Source organism: Stylophora pistillata, chromosome 5 (assembly GCF_964205215.1).
Source record: "Stylophora pistillata chromosome 5, jaStyPist1.2, whole genome shotgun sequence".
Classification (NCBI taxonomy): domain Eukaryota; kingdom Metazoa; phylum Cnidaria; class Anthozoa; order Scleractinia; family Pocilloporidae; genus Stylophora; species Stylophora pistillata.
Genome location: NC_142523.1, coordinates 9,140,375 through 9,165,846, shown reverse-complemented (window position 1 = coordinate 9,165,846; position 25,472 = coordinate 9,140,375). Strand labels below are relative to the sequence as shown.

Below are 25,472 nucleotides of genomic sequence, written 5' to 3'. Positions count from 1 at the left end.
GGATCCTGTTCGAGTTAACGAAAGTGGGGTTCTACCGTGTTGAGGAGGAAAAACAGGATCTTCTATTGCAACGAAACTTTTTGCAGTGAGAGAACAGTCAGCATGTTTAGTTCAAAGCGAAACAGCATGGACTCTAATTTTCTCCAGTCTATTTTTTAAGTTTAAGAAAAATCAGTTTTTGCCTTTCAAAATTGACAAAGATCAAAATCTGTGAGTATTGTGAAAGCAGTGAATCTATCCGTTTTAACATTTTCAGTTTGAACAGACAAACATAGAACAATGCAAAGTATTTTCCCAAATCGTCCGAGCATTCCATCGGATTTCTTATCATTACAAATCGATAAAAGTTACCGCTTTAGAAGTTTAGGGGACTGATGAGACGTGCTTCCAAATTCTCAGTAAACAGAAGAAAAGTAGTAAAAGTTTTGCAATCTTCGGCGGAAACGAAAAGGTGAATCAAATGTTATCCAAACCAGCCATGCGTGTTCATCTCGTGATTGCCATTACAATGCCTCTATTTTTGAAACTTTAAGGTGGCTCGTACTAGTTTCCTCGCGCGGGAAACAGACAACTCTTGCGTCACGCACGAGAGAAACTTCCAAGAGAAGCGCAAGGACTATCAAAAATTAGCTGTCAATTAACTTCCAATGAGGGGGGGAGGGGTCATAAGAATACTGCAGAGCCTGATGGAGGATCAGATAAATTTTTCGTGATACAACTAAAATCTTCTAAACCCCCCCCCCCCCCCCCCCTCAAGGCAATAAATAACGGCCGGTTTCTGATCATAACCCGTGTTTACATCATTCTTTCATTTGTCAATAATTTGAAAAAACTAACTTCGAATTAATTTGGTCCTCTCGAATTTCCGCAGTCAGGCTTAAAGTGATCCATGTTCCCTTAGAACTATATTTGATTATTTGCCTCAACCATTGAAAAAATTTTGGTTGCATAACCCTGCATTTGCTCTCGATATGACTAAAATTAAGGCCAATTTTGCGTTTCTGAGCAGCACAGCGAAGCATAATGGTGGTTGTTTGTATAGGTAGATACCAAACCTTTCGGGAAAGACATGGTTGCCATGGCAATCTAGAGAGAGGCCACACCCTACTAATGACTAAATCAATTTTTGGTCTAAGCTTCTCAGATTACACAAGGCTTTAAAAAAAATCTCATGGCGACGAGCTCTCTCAACAAAGAAAAAACATTTGGAAACATTTGTTAAAGGGGTTTTGACGGACTCGGCTAATAAAAAACGAAAAAGAACAGCAAAAGTAGCCGTAGAATGCATGCTTAAAAAGTGTAAAAAAAAGTGTTCTGTGTGATATGCTAAGGGGGCGTTTGAAGGTTGCTTTTAAGTAAGTGTGAAAGTCTTTGCTGAATTTATCCTGCCAAGCACATTTTCACTGAAATATATATTTTTTGCGTTTTATATCGTAGTAAGTGTTAATTTTCAATCAAAACCACATTTCCCTAAAAAAAACTTCCCCACTGCGGAATGGGAATATAAAAATTTTTAGATCTTTTCAAAGGTTCTTTTAGTGAAATAGTAGCCGCAGGTTTCTCTTTACTACAAGGTTTCTCAACGTTTCCTTTGATAAAAGTTATCTCTGTACCACGATGAGCATAATCAAGAAAAACTCCTGTAAACAGCACACAGTCTAAACTCAACTGATTACTTCATTTTTGGTCCATATTTCCTCAGAATGCCAGAGATATGTATTAAATGTTTCTCTCACCAAAAGAGTTATAAGTGTATGCTCAAACGCATAACAGGGTCTACAAAATTTGCTTAGCCCAATCGAAAAGCCAACTTGTATATAAAAAAAAAAGTTATTTAAAACAGCTGTTTTTAAGTTACTGGACTGAATAGATAGAAAAGGGGGAGTGGAAGGACCCCTCTTCTGGTTGCCATGGCAAACAGTCATCGCAAGTATAAACTGGGAGTATGGAGAGTTGACTGCCCATCAGGGAGGATCGTTTGAATACAACAGGGTAGTGGGGGGGGGGGGGAAGGAAACCGGTAAATTGTGACACAACCAAAATCCGCCGACCCACCTATCCAGATGATAAATCATGACCGGTCCTTCAATCAAACTAGAAACTATGCATGTCAATCAAGTGTCCTGAAATAGTTTATTAGATAGATAGTTTATTACCAAATAAAATACATTGCAGCCATTGGCTGAATTGCGTGCTTTTCACAATCTTTGATTATATAAGACTATATAAGACAACCAATTACAAAAATGCTAAGACTTAAATAAAATTACTAATATAACAACTATAACTAATATACAGCAGTGGAATTGCTAAAAATCTAGGTTAGCACACGCGCACATAGCCGGGATAAATGAAGATTTAAAATTATCAGTGTGAAAGCGAGGCATGTTTAAAACGCGCCGGTGTCTAGTATTGTAAGCTGAAAGAAGTCTATCTGGCAGGAAATTATATAATCTGTGAGAAGGATTTGAGACAGAAAAAACAGATCCGTACATAATTTAATGCGTCTGTCATAGAGCGAAGCTAAACCGTGCCTTTCTAAAGAGTCATGGTATGACAGTACTGGTGAAATGATGGATAATGCGCGTCTTTGGACCCTTTCAATGTCATCACTAAGATACGTAGGTAACGCATGATGGAATATTTGTGCGCATTGTTCCAGAATAGGACGTATAGTTGTACAATAAAAATTAATTATGTCATCCGCTGGAACGCTGGCTCTCTTCAGGAGGACTAAAAAGTATAATCGTTTGTTTGCTCTTTTTATAACATCATTGATGTGGTTGTTCCAGTTAAGGTTACACGAAATAGTCACGCCTTGGATCCTAGCCGACTCTACCGTCTCTAATTCTTTGCCATCTACCAAGAGGGGAGTGAAATGGTGTTTCTGCCTTTTGTAGTCGATGACCATAGCTTTGCATTTGTCAGCGTTAAGCTGCATCTTCTGTGCTTTGGATCAATCCTCCACCACTTTAACAGCGGTTTGGCGTCACCTAATGCGTTACGCGGGACGATCTCTACCACCGTCGTGTCATCAATGTACTTCCAAGTTTGAACCTGGGGAATTCTTAGATCGTTTATCATTAGCAAGAAGAGCCATGGCCCCAATTTTGTCCCCTGAGGTACACCAGCTGGTACGGGGCCCCACTCAGAGAAACAATCAGCGGATAATTTTATGCGTTGGTAGCGATGCACTAAGAAGTCGACAACCCAACGTGCTACAACCCGAGGCATATTAAGACTGTAAATTTTATGAGTGAGCAGTTGATGGTCAATGTAGTCAAAAGCTTTGCGGTAGTCAAACAGGAAAACTGACTGCAGATCCCGTGCCATCAGTGGCGCGCGTCCAGTGATGGAGCATGGACGTCATAGCTAGGGCCGTGGAGGATTTCGGTAAGGCTCCAAACTGGTTGGGATCGATAATTTTCAACACAGCCGGAGCGATGAACGCAGATACCACGAGGTCTTCGGCTAATTTGGAAATTATTGGTGTGAGGGAAATGGGTCGTAAGTGCTTGTTAATGACTTCGACAGGTTTCTGTTTAGGAATGGGTACCACATCCGCCAGCTTCCAAGATGGGGGAAGTTCTTGCTCAGTAAAGCTACAATTAAGGATGGAAGTCACTGGCTGAGCTATAAAGTCAGCATATCCCCTAAACACCCAACTAGGTATCCCATCGGGACCCGTAGCCAAGCGGGGGTTCAACTTTCTGATTGCAGTCAAAACATTGACCTCAGAAATGGTTACCACCGCCGAGTTCGCTTCGAACTATCTCATTACTCGAATTTGACACATTCTAAATTCTAAATATCCCTCATTGATTGACCTTGATTGAGTTGCTCCCCTCTGCATAATTTGGTAAATTTGAAATTTTACTCACGTGGCGTTTTGTCATTTCTCGTTTATGTTTGACTGATTAGCAGAAAATCGATTTAATAACTTCCTGACGAAAATTTCAGTTATACTCCACTGCAGATTTTTTCTATGAAGAAAAGAAACTCATTTAAAGTAAAAAAGAAACAAACAAACAAAATAATCACGAAAATAAAAACCAGCAAACAAAACTTAAAGAACAAAACGGAAAGCAAAAAGGCGAATCCACAAGATAATTCCCGCAAGATGTTTAAGCTGCCCAGAAACCTGCAAAACACGCTATAAAATCATAAAATAACCTGAATTAAGAGCATCTTTCTCAATGAACTTGATTTTATAAACTTGTTCATGATCAATAACGTACCATGCCTCTCTTCTTTCTTGATCGTCTGGTGGGTGATACACATGAAGAAAATTACAACAGTGTAAATGTAACGTTGGAAGAAAGAACGATGCAGATTAGTTCGGGGAGGGGGGATCAGGAGGGGAAGGGGGAAAGGGGGTATGGGGGGATTATGGGGGATCGGAGGGAAGTGGAGAAATATACGGGTTTCTATCACCATATCTTCGATTCGGACTAAAAAACCTTCGAAAATTATTCCAATGTTCTTTGGGTACGACTCAAATCCATTTCCTCTTCGAGAAGTAGTAATTTCCTATAGATGAGTCAGGATAGCTATAGAACAGTGAGGGTCTGGTCAAAAACGGAGGATAAAGGTACAAATCAACTGTTTCTCTCCTTTCGTTCATCTACCTTGTACCTCTGTGGGAGTCTCTCCTTCCGCGAGAAAAACTGTTTGAAAGACATGCCAAAGTATTGCATGGAATATCCTTCCAGCGCATAACTGTTTCGACACATAAATAGCACACGCACATCAACAATTGCGGTTTTTTCAGCACGGTAAACTATTGCCATTTTTCTATTTCTCGGAATTGAGCAATGTCATTCTTCCCCTGAAATAAATTTAAACTCCAATTCTCGGCGAAGGAAAAGGAACAATTTTCGGAAACGCAAATTTAGCCAGTACTCGTAAATTTAATTGTTGTGATATTATAGGAATAATATGAGTACTACAGTTCCTAAACGAGCCCCGGGACCCCCCCCCCTCCCTTTTTTATTTCAAAATTTTGCCCCTTTCTTTATTTCAAAAACTTTCCCCTTTTTTATTTTCAAATTTTCGCTTCTATAAGATAAACAAACAAAAAGTAAAGTTTCACAAAAATCTCAGAGCAGGTTTCAGAGGAATGAAATCAGGGACCGGCCATTATTTATCGCCTGAGGGGGAGGAGGGGGTCAGAGAATCTTGACTGTCATAATTACATTTATCTGATCCCCGGTAATGCTTTGTAACATTCTTATGATCCCCCCCCCCCCTCCACCCCTCCATCATTGACAAATAATTGGCTGGCAGTCATTTTTCTATAGTTTTCCCCCTTTATACCCAGTCGGCGACGACTAGTTCCCTCTCTGTTCTCCCTACAAACCAAATGATCGCCCATAATCCTCCACCCCCTCCCCCTTTAGTCTATAACTAATGACTCTGGTTCCTGAATAAGAGATCTAAAACAGCATGGTTTAACAACTTGCTAGGAGTTAAGAAAACTTGTATGGTCCATAAATGATATAAAAAATGCAGACAGCCGTATTTATTGTATTTCAGTCCTTTGAATTCTAAATGAAAGATTCTGACTCAGTGTTAAAAAGCTAAAACAGTTCCCTTGCCAAAGCAGGGCCGCCGTACAAGGAAAAATAGGAGGAAATTGAACATGGGGGTAAGAGTTCCATAGAATCCCATACATTAATTATGCATAGAGTATTGCAAAGAAACCTTTATATTTAGTCTTTATGAAATGGAATGCATACTTAATGCTGGGGTTATATGGAACTCTTTCCGAACATGGGTTCAAAGTGTGAGAAGACCGCAAAGTGCGATTGTTAAAGTAAATTAGATCATAATCCTTGTTCAGGGATCGGTCATTATTTATCAAAAGGGAGGCGGGTTCGGCGTATTTTGGTTGTGTCACATTAAAACAATTTCTCTCCCCTCCTCCCTAGCTTAAGGCCTTTTTTTATTCTAACGATACTCCCACTAATGGGCGGTCAATTTCCAGTATTTTTTTTTAATTCTATATTGAAGTTTTTGATGCTCTATTATAAAGCTAAAGCAGTTCCTTTACCAATGTGCAGCTGCCGTACAGGGGAAAAGATGAGAAAATTAAACCTAGGCTCAAAGTGCGAGAAGATGGCAAGGCGCGGTTATTAGAGTAAATAATGTTACATAACTAATGAGTGGACCCTAAGAAACCGAAGTTTTAAAGGTTTGCTGATATCATTCCCTGAGGAATAACGTTTTCATGTGCTGGAGATCGATATTTCTCCCGACAAAGCTGATGCATGAAAGGGTTCAGTTATGGAATCTTTGTGGTGATTAGGTGTCGCTAGATTACGATTATTTTCAAATTGCCCTAATTACTACTGAATTTCCTTTCGGACAAAAACTTGTGCATGCAAAACGTAGTGAATTAGACTTATGGAATATTGTAGCTTTCAATTTCATTCAGTGTTCACATAAATTATACCCGTGACAAGTTTCTGCACACTGTTTGTTTCACCGATAAATTAGAAGAAATGAATCATAGGCGAGACAGGCCCATCGATGCATTATATCTTTTAATATTTAGCCAAGGCTCCAGTAAAGGGCTCAAAATTTTTGGTAACATAATTATTGAGTGTAGGAGAATGAAACTAGATAACTTACTTGAGCTCTTGAAAGACATGACCTTCTGTTACTTCACGTCCTACTCAGTTGGTATGTGGTCTCAGTCCGGTCGCCGGCTGTCCGGCTTTAGAATTACCTGACACATGTTATCAAACTATTTGTTGTACCAAAAAGTCGCAATTTTAAGCCAAATAGGTAATCGAAGCTCGGAGCTCTATGTTCGAAGTTCCTGACAGAACAAAGACAATTATTGCTTCATCGAGTGAAAACATATTTGCAATGCAAATCAATCATTCCGTCACCTCACTGTTTGTCATCTAAATGACATTTCGACAAGGGTAGGTGTGATCTTTGCTAATGATACTTTTTGCTGCAGTGAACTGTAGTTGTGTCCAGGAAGAGTTACTCATATGTTATGCGGAAAAAGACAAAATGACAGGATTCAAAAAGGGAAGGCAAAAATGAGAGTAAAGACAAAGATAACTCCTTGAAAAACTTTTGAGTAAGAGAGTAGAAATCTGAAGACCTTTTTCCAAAAGCAAGAAAACCAGAAATGCGATAAGTGCAATGTTCACCTGAAAAAAAAAGCGCCCAGAATCTAACTCAAACTTAGTGTAGACTGGCATAATATCTTGTTGAGCATGATGTGAATTTCACAAGACACGGTTTTAACATGATTAATAGCACCAGCACTCCACTTAATTTCAGACTTTCTAGTAAACAAAGGAACTTAAGCAAAGAAAAAATTAAAAAAATAATAATAATGTTCCACTTTTACTAGCGCAATCTGTAAGGGTCTATACCCTCAAACAAAGGGAAAGGAATACTGTTCGTTGCGAAGGAACTGTTAGCTAAAGAACGGCTGCGAAGGAGAAGTGGCATTTTCAGGCCAGTGGAGGCAAACACCAGACATGCGCGCAGGAGGATGCTGCGAACCACACGCGACAATCGTCTTTCGAGCTCTAACCGACCTCCCATAGTGCCAGGCTCTGTTCACCTCAAAAAAAAGCAGATTTGCTTTGTGGAGCATTACACAAATTCTCAAACCATTATCTTGGTTGATTGGGCATCGAATATAACAAAGAGCTTTTTTGATGCTTATGGAAACAAGGGCTTTCTAGGTTGGCAAGTAGTGGCGTAGCTAGGATTTCAGACATTCGAATTCTGTGCTCCTTACGTAAACTGGCCCACACTGGTGCTTCATTTTGTATGAAATATAAATATAGAGGCAAGACCGATACAACGTAGATAAGTAAATTTTAAGACGGAGCACTATATTTCTGCTGGCCAAACCAGCCTTCTTCATGTGGAGTGGAATTAACAGAGAATTGGGGTGATGCTTCATAGATAGCTGTATGATGTAACAGCGGAAATATGTAAAACTAATTTGATTGACAATGAGATAACAATAAAAATAGAAATAGTTAGCAAAAATATAAACGAAGTAAGGTAAATTGGATAAATAACTAGAAACTAATACATTTCTTCGCGAGCGTTAAGGCCATCTGGATAAATAGTGTTGCCTCTTGAAATTAAAAAAGCTTCCCTGGCCTTGCGTATCGAGTCTCTCTTGGAAAACACTTTTTCGATGGCGATTAGCTCCATGTCGTGAGCAGAGTGGTTAGGAGAGGAAATGAAGTGTTCTGCCGCTGTAGTAGGTTTAGATTTAGAGTTAGATTTATCAATGGTACGGCGGTGTTAATTAAAACGGTCTTTTAAACGTCGTTTAGTTTCTCCTATGTATTGTAAGTTACAGCGGTTACACTGAATTAAGTAGATAAGGTTTTTAGTGTCACAGGTCAAGTGAGATTCAATGGGACGTGTTTCGCCGGTAGAAAAAAGGGTATAGTTAGTAAGACCGTCAGAGATGTAGGGGCAAGTAGCGCAGTTTCTACCACAACGGAAAGAGCCGGGGGGGAGTTGAGGATGGGAAATGGTAGAATTAGAGGGGAGTTTGGCTGTTACTAATGTGTCGCGAAGGTTGGGGGAGCGTCTGAAGGCGAGAACTGGCAGCTGAGGAAGAGCTTTTTTGCAGCGGTTAGAAGACTGCAGTAGATGCCAGTGTTTTTCGATGATGTTGGAGATGCGAGGAAGCGACGGATTAAAAGTAGTTATAAATGGAATACGGTTAGGTTTTTTTACGTCTTTAGTTTGTAAGGTAAGTGTGCGGGAGATGTCAGCGGCGCGTTGTATTTGTTTGGTGACGAAATTATTGCTTTATCCTCGTTTGAGAGGGTATGAGGTAAGTCGAGCGGCGCGAGTCTCAAAGGCTTTATCTGTAGAACAGATACGTCGTAGGCGGAGTGCCAGACTGAACGGAATGGCTTTTTCGGTATGTAATGGATGGCAAGAAGAGTGCAATAGATACATATGTTTTTCTGTCGGTTTGGTGTAGAGGTCAGTGGAGATATCACCGTCGGTGGTTAAAGAGACACTTACGTCAAGGAAAGCCACATAAGTGGAAAAGTGTGAGCTGGTGAATTTGATGGTGGGGTGGGTATTGTTAAGATTATCGACGAAAATTTTTCAGGTTATCTAAACCTTCGGTCCAGACCATAAAGATATCGTCGAAGTATCTAAACCAAGTGTGGGGTTTACATGGGGCATTTTTCAAAGCGTTAGGTTCGAAAAGACCAAGAAAGAAAGGTTAGCGAAAGAAGGGCCATTTTGGTACCCATGGCTGTGCCGTGAACTTGGAGGTAATGAGCATCATTAAAAGTAAAATTGTTCATGGTAAGAACCATACGAATGAGGTCACAAAGTGTGACGGTAGGAATAGGGGTATTGGAGGAGGTACACAGAAAATGGTCACAAGCATTAATACCTTCGTTATGTGGGATATTGGTGTAGAGGGATGAAACATCAAGTGTAACTAGTAAAGAATTAGGGGGCAAATTACCAATGTAAAACAGTTTGTTGAGGAAGTCATTGGTGTCTTTGATATAAGATGGTAGTTTGTGAACGAGTGGTTGGAGGTATTGGTCAACAAACTGGGATATCCGTTCAGTGGGGTTGCTATTGGATGAGACAATAGGGCGTCCTGAATTACCGGGTTTGTGTATTTTGGGTAAGATGTAAAATCGTCCTCGTCTTACGTCAGTCTGCAAGAGGTATTGTTTTGTTGTTTCGTTGATGATTTGGTCGTTATGCATCCTGTTAACATAAAAGGTAACACGTTTTTGTGTATCAGCAGTGATGTCGTTTGTCAAGCGTTTATAAAATATAGAGTCAAAAAGTTGTCTGTTGCATTCATAGATGTACCAGGTTGTCTCCATAACAACAGTACCAGAACCTTTGTCGGCGGGTTTTATAATTATGTCTTTACGTTCCTTAAGTGAGCGTATGGCTTATCGTTCTGTAGGACTGAGATTGTCCCGGATTCTTTTAGGTTTGTGTATCAATAAGCTCGTGTTCACACCGCGAAAATGACTGATAAATGGAGTATGATTGGAGCCATGCGGTTTCTGTGCATTCGCGCGGTTTTTGCCAAACGGAACTATAGGTTTTATCTATTGTTCTACAACCAATCTTTTCAACCACCAAAACGCAACACCATCGACTACAGAAGTGCTATTACTTAACTCCTTTAATAATTAGCCTACTTAGTTAAAGATTACAATACGTACAGCACGCCAAAAGTTATTATGGTTGTGATGATTTAAACTATGAACAATTTTCAAATTTTAAAGAATTACTTCGATGTCAAAACTAGAAATTAAACTTAATAGGTTCTAGAGGAACCATACTCCGAGAAAAGTCCAACGTTCATTGCAATAAAGTCACAGACGATATTTTAAAATCCTGACAGCCAGTGACAGGGTCTAATTGTATATTACATAGACAAAGTTGAATAACATCTGCGCATGTCACATAGACGCCTATAAATCCATAGCAACAGTATGTATTTAACAATTATTCCACCCGCACTTGTTAGATATGAGATGATAGATAGCCAACGAGGCGCGTAGTGCCGAGTTAGCTATAATCATCCCATATCCAACAAGCGCGAGTGGAATAATTATTTTTGTATTAAAAACACCCCCACGATATTAGACAAATCTTGTCTTCTCTTCTTTTTAGCTCCCTTTTAATTTTAAGCCGACGCGTACGCTTATCATATTTGTAGATTATGGTATATTGGCTCATATATCATAATGGTTAAGTCCATAAAAAGTCTTGAATTGCATTATTCAACGATCCGGTTTTTAATAATAATTGATATGGCGCAATTTTTAAAAAAAATTGAAAGGATTAATCCTTGATACTCCAAAACCACTTTTTTTAAAGCAAAATATGATAAAACTATCGCTGGGGACCGCCCAGCTGACGTGTCGAGATCAACGTAGCCGAACTTACTCCAAATGCATTTTGACGATCGAACTTCGATGATAGACCGGTTAATATCAGCAAGGGAGAAACTGTGGTGTGCAAACGATATTTTGTGCCCGTTTTGAGAGACATTTGAGGTGAAAGTTTGAAGCGTAATTTCTCTACTAGCGTCGTGATCTAGGGGGAAAACCACAGCGCGTTTCAATTTCTTAAATATTCTGCAATTTTTAGTCTAACGTTGCTATGGTTTCAAGAGTGAGCCTCAAAAGTTCTTGAGATTTGAATGGGTTTTTAGCTCTGCCTTTTACAGATCGGTTGCGGCACGTGTCAAACGCAACTGACTGCACTCTAATTGGCTCTTTAACTTGTAATGTTGATCGCTAGAAGTCTGGCTTACAGGGAAATTGTCTGTGGTTTCTTAAATTTTCTACATTACAATGCACCACTATTAGATGTTGCTTGACTTAATCTGTATAAGTATGCTGTAAACTGAAGTCTTGATATCTTTGTTTGAACTCTCAATTCCGATTTGATCTCCGCTGATCTACGAGTAACGAGCCTAACGCTTTAAAGAATTACGAATTTATGACTATTGAACTTTATGTGTTACTAATATTCAGTTCTGCTGTAAGTAGCTGAGCAAGTGCATTCTGAACAAATCTCATTTCATTATCTTCAGGGCCAAAGTTCTTGACATAAATCGACAATGCACGACCGTAACACCCTTTTGCTTCTTGGCTGAGACCGAGATAATTGTGCACAGCGCCCAGGCTTTTGTAAGTATCTGCCACCTTGACGTGTTCCGGACCGGATATTTCAAGGCGAATATCCAGTGCTCGCTCGTGACAGTCTTTTGCTTGCTCTAGGTCACCCAGCTGCCGGTGGACAATGCCCAGGTTATTGTAAGTCTTTGCGACATAAACATGCTCAGGTCCGAGCTTTTTCAGCTTAACATTCAGCGCTCGCTCGTGAAAGTCTTTTGCCTGCTTTAGGTCACCCAGCCACTCGTGGACAAGGCCCAGGTTATTGTAAGACGTTGCGACATCAACATGCTCAGGTCCGAGCTTTTTCAGCCAAACATCCAGCGCTCGCTCGTGTCAGTCTTTTGCCTGCTTTAGGTCACCCAGCTGCTTGTGGACTAGGCCCAGGTTATTGTAAGACGTTGCGACATCAACATGCTCAGGTCCGAGGTTTTTCAGCCGAACATCCAGCGCTCGCTCGTGAAATTCTTTTGCCTGCTTTAGGTCACCCAGCTGCTCGTGGACTAGGCCCAGGTTATTGTAAGACGTTGCGACATCAACATGCTCAGGTCCGAGCTTTTTCAGCTTAACATTCAGCGCTCGCTCGTGACAGTCTTTTGCCTGCTTTAGGTCACCCAGCCGCTCGTGGACAAGGCCCAGGTTATTATAAGACGTTGCGGCAGAAACATGCTCAGGTCCGAGCTTTTTCAGCTTAACATTCAGCGCTCGCTCGTGAAAGTCTTTTGCCTGCTTTAGGTCACCCAGCCGCTTGTGGACAAGGCCCAGGTTATTTTAAGACGTTGCGACAGAAACATGCTCAGGTCCGAGCTTTTTCAGCTTAACATTCAGCGCTCGCTCGTGAAAGTCTTTTGCCTGCTTTAGGTCACCCAACCTCTCGTGGATAAGGCCCAGGATATTGTAAGACGTTGCGACATCAACATGCTCAGGTCCGAGCTTTTTCAGCCAAACATCCAGCGCTCGCTCGTGACAGTCTTTTGCCTGCTTCAGGTCACCCAGCTGCTTGTGGACTAGGCCCAGGTTATGGTAAGACGTTGCGACATCAACATGCTCAGGTCCGAGGTTTTTCAGCCGAACATCCAGGGCTCGCTTGTGAAAGTCTTTTGCCTGCTTTAGGTTACCCAGTTCGTCGTGGACATGGCCCAGGTAACTATGAGACGTTGCGACATCAACATGCTTAGGTCCGAGCTTTTTGAGCCAAACATCCAGGGCTCGCTCGTGAAATTCTTTTGCCTGCTTTAGGTCACCCAGTTGCTCGTGGACACGGCCCAGCTTATTATAAATATCTGTTTTTTGTAATTCATTACTTGGGTTTCTTAACTCGGCGATTGCTAGGACTGCTGTAAAGTAGCTTCTTGCAGCTGGATATTGAGAGTGGTCGCAGCACATATTTCCGAGAGTTCTAAAGACGTTAGAGTAGTCCTGCAAAGTCGATCCACCAATTTGAGCGACTTGCGATATTCCTTCTTTAGAAAAGAAGGGGTTGGCGTCTGTAATCACTTTTGCCAAATGAGGGACAATTTTCGTGCCAATGACTAGAGAATCTTGATCCTTAAATCTGGAGAGGGATAAAGCAGCTCCCGGTATGGATTTGATTTTCTCATCCTTTGTACATTTCTTTGTTACTGAATTAGCAACGTAATGGACGACTCCATGCACTCGAATGTACACACCGCTCTCCTCTTCGTCAAACAATAACAATGAGCATAAAGAAAGATCTAGAGAATGTGGAGAAACGGGCATTGTCAATCATTTGCCCGGGCCTGGCCTATAGAGAGGGTTTAGAGCTTTCAAATATTATGTCTATCAATGACTACATCGCTAGCTTATGTAAAAAGACCTTCCTCTCGATTGCTAATGACCCGGCCCATCGCTTACATAAAATGCTTCAATCGTCATCGTTCACCCACCTATCCAGATGATAAATAAGGACCGGTCCTTCAATCAAACTAGAAACTATGCATGTCAATCAAGTGTCCTGAGATAGTTTATTACCAAATAAAATACATTGCAGCCATAGGCTGAATTGCGTGCTTTTCACAATCTTTCATTATATAAGACTATATAAGACAACCAATTACAAAAATGCTAAGACTTAAATAAAATTACTAATATAACAACTATAACTAATATACAGTAGTGGAATAGCTAAAAAAGTAGGTTAGCACACGCGCACGTAGCCGGGATAAATGAAGATTTAAAACGATCAGTGTGAAAGCGCGGCATGTTAAAAACGCGCCGGTGTCTAGTATTTTAAGCTGAAAGATGTCTATCTGGCAGCAAATTATATAATTTGTGAGATGGATTTGAGACAGACAAAAACAGATCCGTACACAATTTAATGCGTCTCTCATAGAGCGAAGCTAAACCGTGCCTTTCTAGAGTCATGGTATGACAGTACTGGTGAAATGATGGATAATGCGCGTCTTTGAACCCTTTCAATGTCATCACTAAGATACGCAGGTAACGCATGATGGAATGTTTGTGCACAGTATTCCAGAACAGGACGTATAGTTGTACAATAAAAATTAATTATGTCATCCGCTGGAAGGCTGGCTCTCTTCAGGAGGACTAAAAAGTATAATCGTTTGTTTGGTCTTTTTATAACATCATTGATGTGGTTGTTCCACTTAAGGTTACACTGTGTTAATCTTTGGCTTTGGTTACGATACGTTGACGACACATTCACTGCCGTTCGACACGACAAAATTGACACATTCCACCACCACCTTAACGAACAAAACGCTGACATACAGTTTACCAGAGAAGTCGAAGAAAATGGCAAACTTCCTTTTCTAGACTGCCTGGTAAGCCACAACGACAACTCATTACAAACGACAGTTTACAGGATACCGACACACACCGAAAGATTACTGGACAAGTCTTCCTACAACCCTACATCACACAAAGCCACAACTATCAGAACTCTAACACGACGTGCACAACTAGTATGCAACTCGACGGACAGCTTATCCGACGATAACAAATACCTTCACCGTGTTTTACGAAGAACAACTACAACAACGACTTTATCCGACGAAACAAAACTGACAGAACACAGACGGGCGACGAGGAAAGGTGATGTCAGCAATCACATTGCTGAACACCATCGACTTACCAACCACAACATTGACTGGGACTCTGCGCAATGCCTAACCTACAGCACTGACTATTTTTAACGACTGACTCTGGAGAGCTGGTTTACTAACTTAGAACAGACTCCCCTAAACAGATGTCAACACTTACCCGCTCCATACAAACGACTCATTCACGACAAAACATCACAAACGACCGAAAAAGAACGACCTAACTTTACCGACAGATCGAAACAGACCAATCACGACCGACTTACGTCACTTGAGTCTTACAGCCAATAACATCACGGCAAAACCAACCGAACATTTCACGTGAGCTGGAATAAGAACATTCTACTGACAACAATCATTCACTTGACTCTGATGATGACTTCCGCACAGGTTGTCGAAACGTCAGTCACTACCACCGACAACAATCCTTCTCAGGACTACACTCACCCGGACGATCAGACTACACCTTCACATGTTACCCCCGGGTTCAAGCCATTTACTGCAAAGGAACTTAAGCAAAAAAAAAAATTAAATAAATAATAATAATGTGGCACTTTTACTAGCGCAATCTGTAAGGGTCTATACCCTCAAACAAAGGGAAAGGAATACTGTTCGTTACGATGGAGCTATTAGCTAAAGAACGGCTGCGAAGGAGACGTGGCATTTTCAGGCCAGCGGAGGCAAACACGAGACATGCGCGCAGGAGGATGCTGCGAACCACACGCGACAATCGTCTTTCGAGCTCTAAACGACCTCCCATAGTGCCAGGCTCTATTCACCTCAAACAAAAGGAGATTTGCTTTGTAGAGCATTACACAAATTCTCAAACCATTATCTTGGTTGATTGGGCATCGAATATAACAGAGCTTTTTTGGTGCTTATGGAAGCAAGGGCTTTTTAGGTTGGCAAGTAGTGGCGTAGCTAGGATGTCACACATTCGAATTCTGTGCTCCTTACGTAAACTGGCCTACACTGCTGCTTCATTTTGTGTATCAACAAGCTCGTGTTCACACCGCGAAAATGACTGACAAATGGAGTATGATTAGAGGCATGCGGATTCTGTGCATTCCTGCGGTTTTTGCCAAACGGAATTATAGGTTTTATCTATTGTTCTAACAACCAATCTTTTCAACCACCAAAACGCAACACCATCGACTGCAGAAGTGCCATTACTTAACTCCTTTAATAATTAGCCTACTTAGTTGAAGATTACAATACGTACAGCACGCCAAAAGTTACTATAGTTGTGATGATTTAAACTATGAACAATTTTCAAATTTTAAAGGATTACTTCGATGTCAAAACTAGAAATTAAACTTAATAGGTTCTAGAGGAACCATACTCTGAGAAAGGTCCAACGCTTATTGCAATAAAGTCACAGACGATATTTTAAAATCCTGACAGCCAGTGTCTGTGTGTCTGTGTGTCTTTATTGTTCAAAAGATAAAATTACATATCTTATGTTACATCTAATACAGGAAGTACACTTTCACAAAGCTACATTATACTTAAAAACAATTCTATTAAAAAATGTATTCTTAAAACGGTTTGTGCGAATAGCGGGCATGACAGGGGATTTATTTCTCAAATTATACTTCGTGATCTTGGTCTCAGGGAAGTAGGCTCTAAGAGGATGGCTCAGGATAGTTGAAACCTTGCGACAAATTTTGTGATCTTGCGTTTTAAGTAAGTCACCTATCACTAATTTCTTAGATATGTATTTACGTTTAAAACAACGATCTAAAAACTGCTGGGCTATAGTTAGCTCTGACTCAGAGGCCCCATGCACAGATAGAGCATAAGTGATATTAGGTAGGACAATGGAATTAAATAAAACATCTACTTCTGCTTGGCTACATCCTTCCTTGCGGAGGCATCTGATAACGTATAACCCTTTATTAGCTTTACCTAACTTTTCTTTTAGGTGAGTACTGAATTTGCAGTTCGGCTGAAACGTGAGACCAAGAATGGTTATTGTACTAGTCTGAGGTATGCCAAAAATACTTTTGTAGGCCTCGGCAGTGTGACCTTTTTTATACATAATAAGCTCTTTACATTTAGTAGAACTTGAATTCATTCTATTTTGGCTTGCCCACTGTAAAAACTGATTTATTAAGTCTACAGAGTGATCTTTATAATAATATACCGGAGCAATAATCGTACAGTCATCAGCGTATTTGAAACCAAGTGTCTCGTTCCCTAATTTAATTTCCAGATCGTTAAGAAATATATTGAACAAATAAGGTCCTGAAACACTACCCTGGGTTGTGCCCTTGTTAACTGTTTTCCAATTACAGACATGATTCCCGAAAATAACTCTTTGTTTTCTATCTCGCAAAAAACCTAACCACCAGTTTATGATATACGGGTTAAGTGGTAGACTCTTAAGTTTCTCAGCAAGGAGTTGATGGCTCACAGAGTCAAAGGCCTTACTGAAATCCATCGCGAACATCCGCACTGCCTTGCACTTGGGATCATCAAGAAACTTGCAGATCTTATTCTGTATAAGTAGCAGAGCATCTGTGCAGCTCCCTCCTTCTCTATACGCGAATTGACTATTCAACAACTGTTCTTCTACCGGCCTTTGGGCGTGAATCTTATAGACTGCCTTTTCCAGGGCTCTTGCTATTACAGGGGTTACGTTGATCCCCCGGAAGTCCCCTCTTGCCACTGGAACATCAACTTTTGGCAGTGGGTTTATACTTGCCCTTTTCCACGATCTAGGCCATTGGTGCGTAGCGAGAGACAAATTCCATAGCTTAGTAATGATTGGAGTGAGGATCTCCGCATGGTCTTTCCACACCCAATACGGAATTTGGTCAGGACCAGTTGCAGTCTTCTTTACAGTACTCAGTGAGTTCCATACATATCGTTCACTAATTTCCGGGACTTTCACCTCAGGACCAATTTCAAGTAACGCGGGCTCAACGTAATCGCCATCCGTACACAGGTCGCCGAAATACTCGTTCAAATCTTGAGCGGTCTCTCTATCCAGCGAAACGTTTGTGGACCGCCGGCGTTGAGATATCAAGTCTACGTTTTTCCACCATTCTCTGCTCCCCATTTTGCCCTCCAGAAGCATCCTTCTGTTTTCGCCAATAACCCTCAACACATTTCTACTAAGCTCTCTATGCTTATTAGTACGTAAAACAGAGATGCGAGACTTGCTACGTAGCATGTATTTAACTAGCGGTGTCATCCAACTTGGATCACGGGACGAAAGGGAAACCGTTCGTAAAGGCATGCACCAGTTAATATTTGCCAGGATCTTCAATTCTAAGATGTTCACAGCTGTTTCGATACTATCCGCCTCCAAAACATCATCCCAGCATTCTGATGCGAGGGCAAGGTAAAGAGCTTGCTTCCTATGCTCACGACAATCCCTAAATTGCACTTTCTTACGAATAGGCTTGAGTTTCTTGCCCGCTGGAACTATAAATCCAATGTGATCCGTCTTAATCAGCATCTTTATAGATAAAGCTTTTCCGAAGAGCTCTGGCCTATCTGTAAGACAATTATCCAAAAATGAATCCCCTCGTGTTGGAAAATCCACTAAAGCAGTCCAACCAGTAATGCGTTTAAGTCTCGTGAGATCAAGGTGATTAAGATCGCCACCGCAAACAATAGTAGCGTTTGGGTGATTATCCAGCATTGTGTCAAAGACATTAAGAAGATAATCCATTAAATCGCATTGCTGGTATGATGTCTTCGGGGGGTGATAAAGACCAGATAAAAGAATGTAATTCCCACTTGGCAGCAACACAGTCAGGCAAATAAACTCGTATAAATTAGAACGATAAACATCAATAACTGAAAGATTACTCCTTGTATAGATAGCAACACCTCCCCCATTCCTTAGATCGCATCCAGACCAATTCCTATCCCTTCTGAAGATATTATAACCCGAGATATTGACCACCGTATCGGGTACCTCAATTTTTAAATGAGTTTCCGACACAACACAAGCATCGATGTCATTATTTCTTAAGTCGGCCTCCAGAGCCACAACCGCTCGCACCCGACTAGTTGTTTTCCCCAAACTACAGATGTTAATAAACAAAAGTTTAGGGACAGCAAGCTGACCAGAACTAACAGAGGTGTGTTCGCGGGACACCACTTGTTTTGGTACACTGACGAGATTGCTAGGGTTTCGTCGTTTTTCAACCCGCAGTCGGGGAATAGCAAACCCACTTTCCGCCCTTCGTCCAATGACGACAGAAATATTCTGAATAGATCTCTCCTTCACATGCTGAACATTTTTTCTCAAACCTCCCCGATTACCACGAAACCTGAGCAGCTGTAGTTTCTTAAGCGTCTCTAAGACAGGGCTCGAAGGTTTACCAGATTTCTTTCTCAAACCGAGTAAATAGTTTCTTCCATAACATGGAATCTTACTTTCGTCCGACCAGGTTTGCTTTCGTAGATCATAGCTCTTCTCTGAAGAAATAGGACCAGGGTTCGTCTCCACATCCATAAAAACTGTAATGTCTATCGTTAACAGGGAGCAATCCGTCGCCGCAAGCAGTATATAACCATGTTTAACCCATTTCATGATAGGCCTTCGAAGTCTATCATGGCGGTGCACTCTTGTTGAGTAGCACTTACGAGCTGAGAAGGAAATTCCAAAGACGTCGCAACCAACCGAACTTTTTCCTCTCCAAATAGGCTTGAGAGAGTCAAAGTCTTCATCCAAGTATATATTGTAATAAAATTGAAGCTTAAAGTTGATTAAAATAGCTAATAGAAGAGGAGCCAATATCCTCGTGGCCGCCATACTCGGCGCCTGCGTAATCCCCAATCTGAACATCCAGCGCTCGCTCGTGAAAGTCTTTTGCCTCTTTTAGGTCTCCCAGCTGTCAGTGAGACAAGGGCCAGGTTGTTATAAGACGCTGCGACATCAACATGCTCAGGTCCGAGCTTTTTTATCCGAACATCCAGGGCTCGCTCGTGACAGTCTTTTGCCTGCTTTAGGTCACCCAGCTGCCAGTGGACAAGGCCCAGGTTATTATAAGACGTTGCGACATCAACATGCTCAGGTCCGAGCTTTTTCAGCTGAATATCCAGTGCTCGCTCGTAACAGTCCTTTGCCTGATTTAGGTCACCCTGCTGCCAGTGGACAAGGCCCAAGTTATTGTAAGACGCGGCGACATCAACATGCTCAGGTCCGAGCTTTTTGAGGGAAACATCCAGGGCTCGCTCGAGACAATCTTTTGCCTGCTCTAGGTCACCCAGCTCCTTGTGGACAAGGCCCAGGTTATCATAACACCTTGCGACATGAACATGCTCAGGTCCGAGCTTTCTCAGCCAAACATCCAGCGCTCGCTCGAAATGGTCTTTTGCCTGCTTTAGGTCACCCAGCTGCTTGTGGACAAGGCCCAGGTTATTATAAGACGCTGCGACATGAACATGCTCAGGTCCGAGCTTTTTCAGCCGAAAATCCAGGGCTCGCTCGTGAAAGTCTATTGCCTGCTTTAGGTCACCCAGCTGCTTGTGGACAACGCCCAGGTGACTATAAGACGATGCGACATGAACATGTTCAGGTCCGAGCTTTTTCAGCCGTACATCCAGGGCTCGCTCGTGAAAGTCTTTTGCCTGCTTTAGGTCACCCAGCTTCTGGTGGACAGTGGCCAGGTTATTATAAGACGTTGCGACATCAACATGCTCAGGTCCGAGCTTTTTCAGCCGAAAATCCAGGGCTCGCTCGTGAAAGTCTATTGCCTGCTTTAGGTGACCCAGCTGTTCGTGGACAACGCCCAGGTTACTATAAGACGATGCGACATGAACATGCTCAGGTCCAAGCCTTTTCAGCCGAACATCCAGGGCTCGCTTGTGAAAGTCTTTTGCCTGCTTTAGGTCACCCAGCTCCTGGTGGACAGTGGCCAGGTTATTAAAAGACGCTGCGACATCAATATGCTCAGGTCCAAGCTTTTTCAGCCGAACATCCAGGGCTCGCTCCTGAAAGTCTATTGCCTGCTTTAGGTCACCCAGATGCTCGTGGACAACGCCCAGGTTATCATAAGACGATGCGACATCAACATGCTCAGGTCCGAGATTTTTCAGCCGAACATCCAGGGCTCGCTCGTGAAAGTCTTTTGCCTGCTTTAGGTCACCCAGCTCCTGGTGGACAGCGGCCAGGTTATTATAAGACGCAGCGACATCAACATGCTCAGGTCCGAGCTTTTTCAGCCGAACATTCAGGGCTCGCTCGTGAAAGTCTTTTGCCTGCTTTAGGTCACCCAAATACTCGTGGACAACGCCCAGGTTATTATAAGACGTTGCGACATCAACATGCTCAGGTCCGAGCTTTTTCAGCCGAACATTCAGCGCTCGCTCGAGACAGTCTTTTGCCTGCTTTAGGTCACCCAGCTGCTCGTGGACAACGCCCAGGTTATTATAAGACGATGCGACATGAACATGCTCAGGTCCGAGCTTTTTCAGCCAAACATCGAGGGCTCGCTCGTGAAAGTCTTTTGCCTTCTTTAGGTCACCCAGCTCCTGGTGGTTATTGGCCAGGTTATAATAAGACGTTGCGACATCAACATGCTCAGGTCCGAGCTTTTTCAGCCGAACATCCAGGGCTCGCTCCTGAAAGTCTATTGCCTGCTTTAGGTCACCCAGCTGCTTGTGGACAACGCCCAGGTTATTATAAGACGATGCGACATGATAATGCTCAGGTCCGAGCCTTTTAAGCGAAACATCCAGTGCTTGCTCGTGACAATCTCTTGCCTGCTTTAGGTCACCCAGCTGCGCGTGGACACCCCCCAGGTTATTATACGACGCAGCGACATCAACATGCTCAGGTCCGAGCTTTTTCAGCCGAACATCCAGGGCTCGCTCGAGACAATCTTTTGCCTGCTTTAGGTCACCCAGCTCCTTATGGACAACGCCCAGGTTATCATACGACTCAGCGACATCAACATGCTCAGGTCCGAGCTTTTTAAGGCAAACATCCAGCGCTTGCTCGTGACAATCTTTTGCCTGCTTTAGGTCGCCCAGCTGCTTGTGAACAAGGCCCAGGTTATTACAAGACGTTGCGACATGAACATGCTCAGGTCCGAGCTTTTTCAGCCGAAAATCCAGGGCTCGCTCGAGACAATCTTTTGCCTGCTTTAGGTCACCCAGCTCCTTGTGGACAAGGCCCAGGTTATCATAACACCTTGCGACATGAACATGCTCAGGTCCGAGCTTTCTCAGCCAAACATCCAGCGCTCGCTCGAAATGGTCTTTTGCCTGCTTTAGGTCACCCAGCTGCTTGTGGACAAGGCCCAGGTTATTATAAGACGCTGCGACATCAACATGCTCAGGTCCGAGCTTTCTCAGCCAAACATTCAGCGCTCGCTCGAAATGGTCTTTTGCCTGCTTTAGGTCACCCAGCTGCAGGTGGACAATGCCCAGGTCATTATAAATACATGCTTTTTGTAATTCATTACTTAGGTTTCTTAACTCGGCGATTGCTAGGACTACTGTAAAGTAGCTTCTTGCAGCTGGATATTGAGAGTGGTCGCGGCACATATTTCCGAGAGTTGTAAAGACGTTAGAATAGTCCTGCAAAGTCGATCCACCAATTTGAGCGACTTGCGATATTCCTTCTTTAGAAAAGAAGGGGTTGGCGTCTGTAATCATTTTTGCCAAATGAGGGACAATTTTCGTGCCAATGACTTGAGAATCTTGATCCTCAAATCTGGAGAGGGATAAAGCAGCTCCCAGTATGGATTTGATTTTCTCATCCTTTGTACATTTCTTTGTTACTGAATTAGCAACGTAATGGACGACTCCATGCACTCGAATGTACACACCGCTCTCCTCTTCGTCAAACAATAACAATGGGCATCGCTTTATCTTTACGCCAATTGCATCTTTATCTTCATATTCCTTTTCCATTTCCATAATGTACTCGACAACAATATCTTTTAATATTGGTTGTGGCGCACAGAGAGAGAGAAAAGTGAACAAGTGCTTTATAACTCTGTCGGAACTAATTTCCTTTTCCAAGGCGAGTGTTATTGCTGTGGTCATTGTTTTTGGGTAACTTGGGTTTGTCTCGGCTAGAATGTTCTCAGTTGTGCGTCGCTGTCCTTTTTCAAGTTTTTTTAGATAGTCGGTCCAGCCGAAGTTTGGAGCTATTTTACCTTCCCGAACTTGTCTTACATAGACGGCGGCGCCGGCCAAAGCAAGTGGCAGGTAGTCCAGATACCGTGCAATTTCTTTTTCCATCTTATCATCAGTGACACCAGAAAGGAGCCTTAACAAAGAGCTGGCATCGTCAGGATGCATCCCTTCACTTACTGATATTTGCTGAATGGAAGAACTTGTCAAAGGAATAGACGCGGTGTCTTGCGTTGTTATCAATAACTGGCCCCTCATCCATTGCTGGCTTGCTAAATCTGTCAAATAAGTATATACCTGGGACAGATTAGTGACATTGTCAACTACCAGTAACCACGAAGTGTAAAGCCCAATTTTTGCGCTTATCAGGGTCTTGAGACTTGCAATTTTCTTGTCTGTGTTCAGATCTTTGGAATTATAAGTGTCTGTAACTGAGTAATCCGGACATTTACAGTTTCGAGCGAAAGAGACATACGATTCCAAAAGTGTCTCTGAATTTTCTGCATTAAGCGTCATAACAAATGAAATCCCAGAGGGAGTCTCTTTGCTTTCGTCGAAAAATTGCTTGGCTACTAGTCGAGCCAGCTGAGATTTTCCACTTCCAGGGTTTCCTGATAAGTACAAGGTGCTTAAGCTCTGATTGTTGGAGCTTTTGAGTGCTTTGAGATGTTGTATGATTTTACCAACATCAGATTCGCGAGGGGAGACGTCATGTGCAGGTTCAGGGGGGAGAATGCAAAATGGGGGGACTTTGGTTTGCAGCTGTTCTTCAAGCGTCTGCCGCTGATTCTCTGTTTTTTCAAGTTCCTTCTCTTTTTCTTCAAGTTTTGTCTCTTTTTCAACAAGTTCCTTTTTTTGTTCTTGAATTTTTGTCTCTTTATTTTGAACCTCCTGTTGAAGGTCGTTAACTTTCTTCAGAACATTTCTCAACTCTTCCGTTGGGAAACTTGTCTGTTTTTGGACTTCAAGGATTTGTAGAGTGGGAAGACCGAGCGACAGAAATGCAGTAGTCACCTTTGAAATCGCAATTTGAAAATCTTTGCTGGAAAGGTGGCCTCGTGGCATGTGCGCAAATTCTTTATTACGAAATTTTCTGAGATTATCCACATTTGACTGAACAGCTCGATGGAGACTGTAGATGGAATTGGACCAAAGAATGGCATAAAACAGCATACTACAATCCCATTCCGCTCTGTCACCATTGACCATAGTTTTCAAGAGATGGGCGTTTCCACTTCTCTTTGGTGGGGATTCACGGCTCTTAAAGTCCATTCCATTTTTCGGCTGGTCCTTCCATTCTCCCAGAGTTGCCTTGTAGCGATTGTCCCATTCTTGTTTGAAGATTGTTCGAAGGCCTTCAGCTAGTACATCGGTGACAATGTAACAGATCCTGTAGTAATTTAATTGCTCCTCAGTATATTCCATTGGGGCGGCCATATTCAATCAGACCCTTTCAAAAGCAATCTCTCCATTAGTTAAGTCAGTTAATTGTAACAGTTTGTTTATCTTTTCTACTGAAGGACTAAGAACTTTTAAACTTGTCGAAACATTTACTACGATTATAAGTTGAGTGAGACACGGACAAAGTTTGGGGACGGGGATTTGACAGTAAAGTTGTGTGGGGCAAATTTCTTCGTTTGGTAACCAAATCTCAAGAGCTGTACGTCGCCAACTGTCAAACTTGGAAGAGAGTCTCAATGGGGTTAACTGTCAACCGTCAAATGGCCAAAATATTAACCGTCAACCGTCAAAAATTCAATATTTTTATCGTCAACCGTCAAATAAGCAAGCCAATGTTAGCCGTTAAATGTCTTAGACATCCTTTATTAAGAACTAAATGATTGCCTTAACTGAGCTAAATTTATGTTGTTTATAGATAAAAGTTTTGATATATCACAAAAATACATTTATGTAAGTCTTTTAACTCCTGGTCAGCGACCGAACTGACTTCCCGAGTCGTAAAACGTTAGTCATTTATAAAAAATATGTGTTACAAATTAACAGTTCTTTTCAAACACTTCATTATGAAAAATTACGGCCAATTATGCGCGTTTAGTTCGTTTTATAAACGACATTCCAAAAAATTAACCGTCAACCGTTAAAATGGTTTATTTTTAACCGTCAGCCGTTAACGTGAAGCCCCCCTCCCCCGCCCCACTGAGACTCTCTTGGAAGGTCGGCAAAAGAAGTCAAACGACCTTTCAAAAACAACAAAAAAAAGTCAAACGACATTTCAAAAACAACAAAAACAAAGACAAGATTTTAACCTCAAAACTTGCTTGCCAAACTTTCGTCACTTCTCACTCAACTGAAAATGGTAGTATGCATTTGTTAACTGGTAAGTTTGTGCTCACCCTTTATACTCTATCACCTCCAACGGAGTATAAAAGGGGGGAGGGGAGGCAAGGGGGACTGTAAAAAATTCACCGCCACGGCTTTATTGGGGGATAAAGTAAATTGTAATGTGATACGATATGGTCATTTTCACAATCCCACACAGATCAAAGGTTTCCTCCGACCCATCGTGAAAAGAAGAACGCTTTGGAAACACACAATTTTAAAGAGAATTTAAGAAGCCCTTCTGGCTCTGCATCTCGTA

The 25,472-nt window shown here is 42.0% G+C and overlaps 1 pseudogene; it reads right to left on the bottom strand.

Moving 5' to 3' along the window:
* Positions 1-10,243: 10,243 nt before the first annotated feature.
* Positions 10,244-25,023, bottom strand: LOC148730129 (uncharacterized; annotated as a pseudogene).
* Positions 25,024-25,472: the final 449 nt, after the last annotated feature.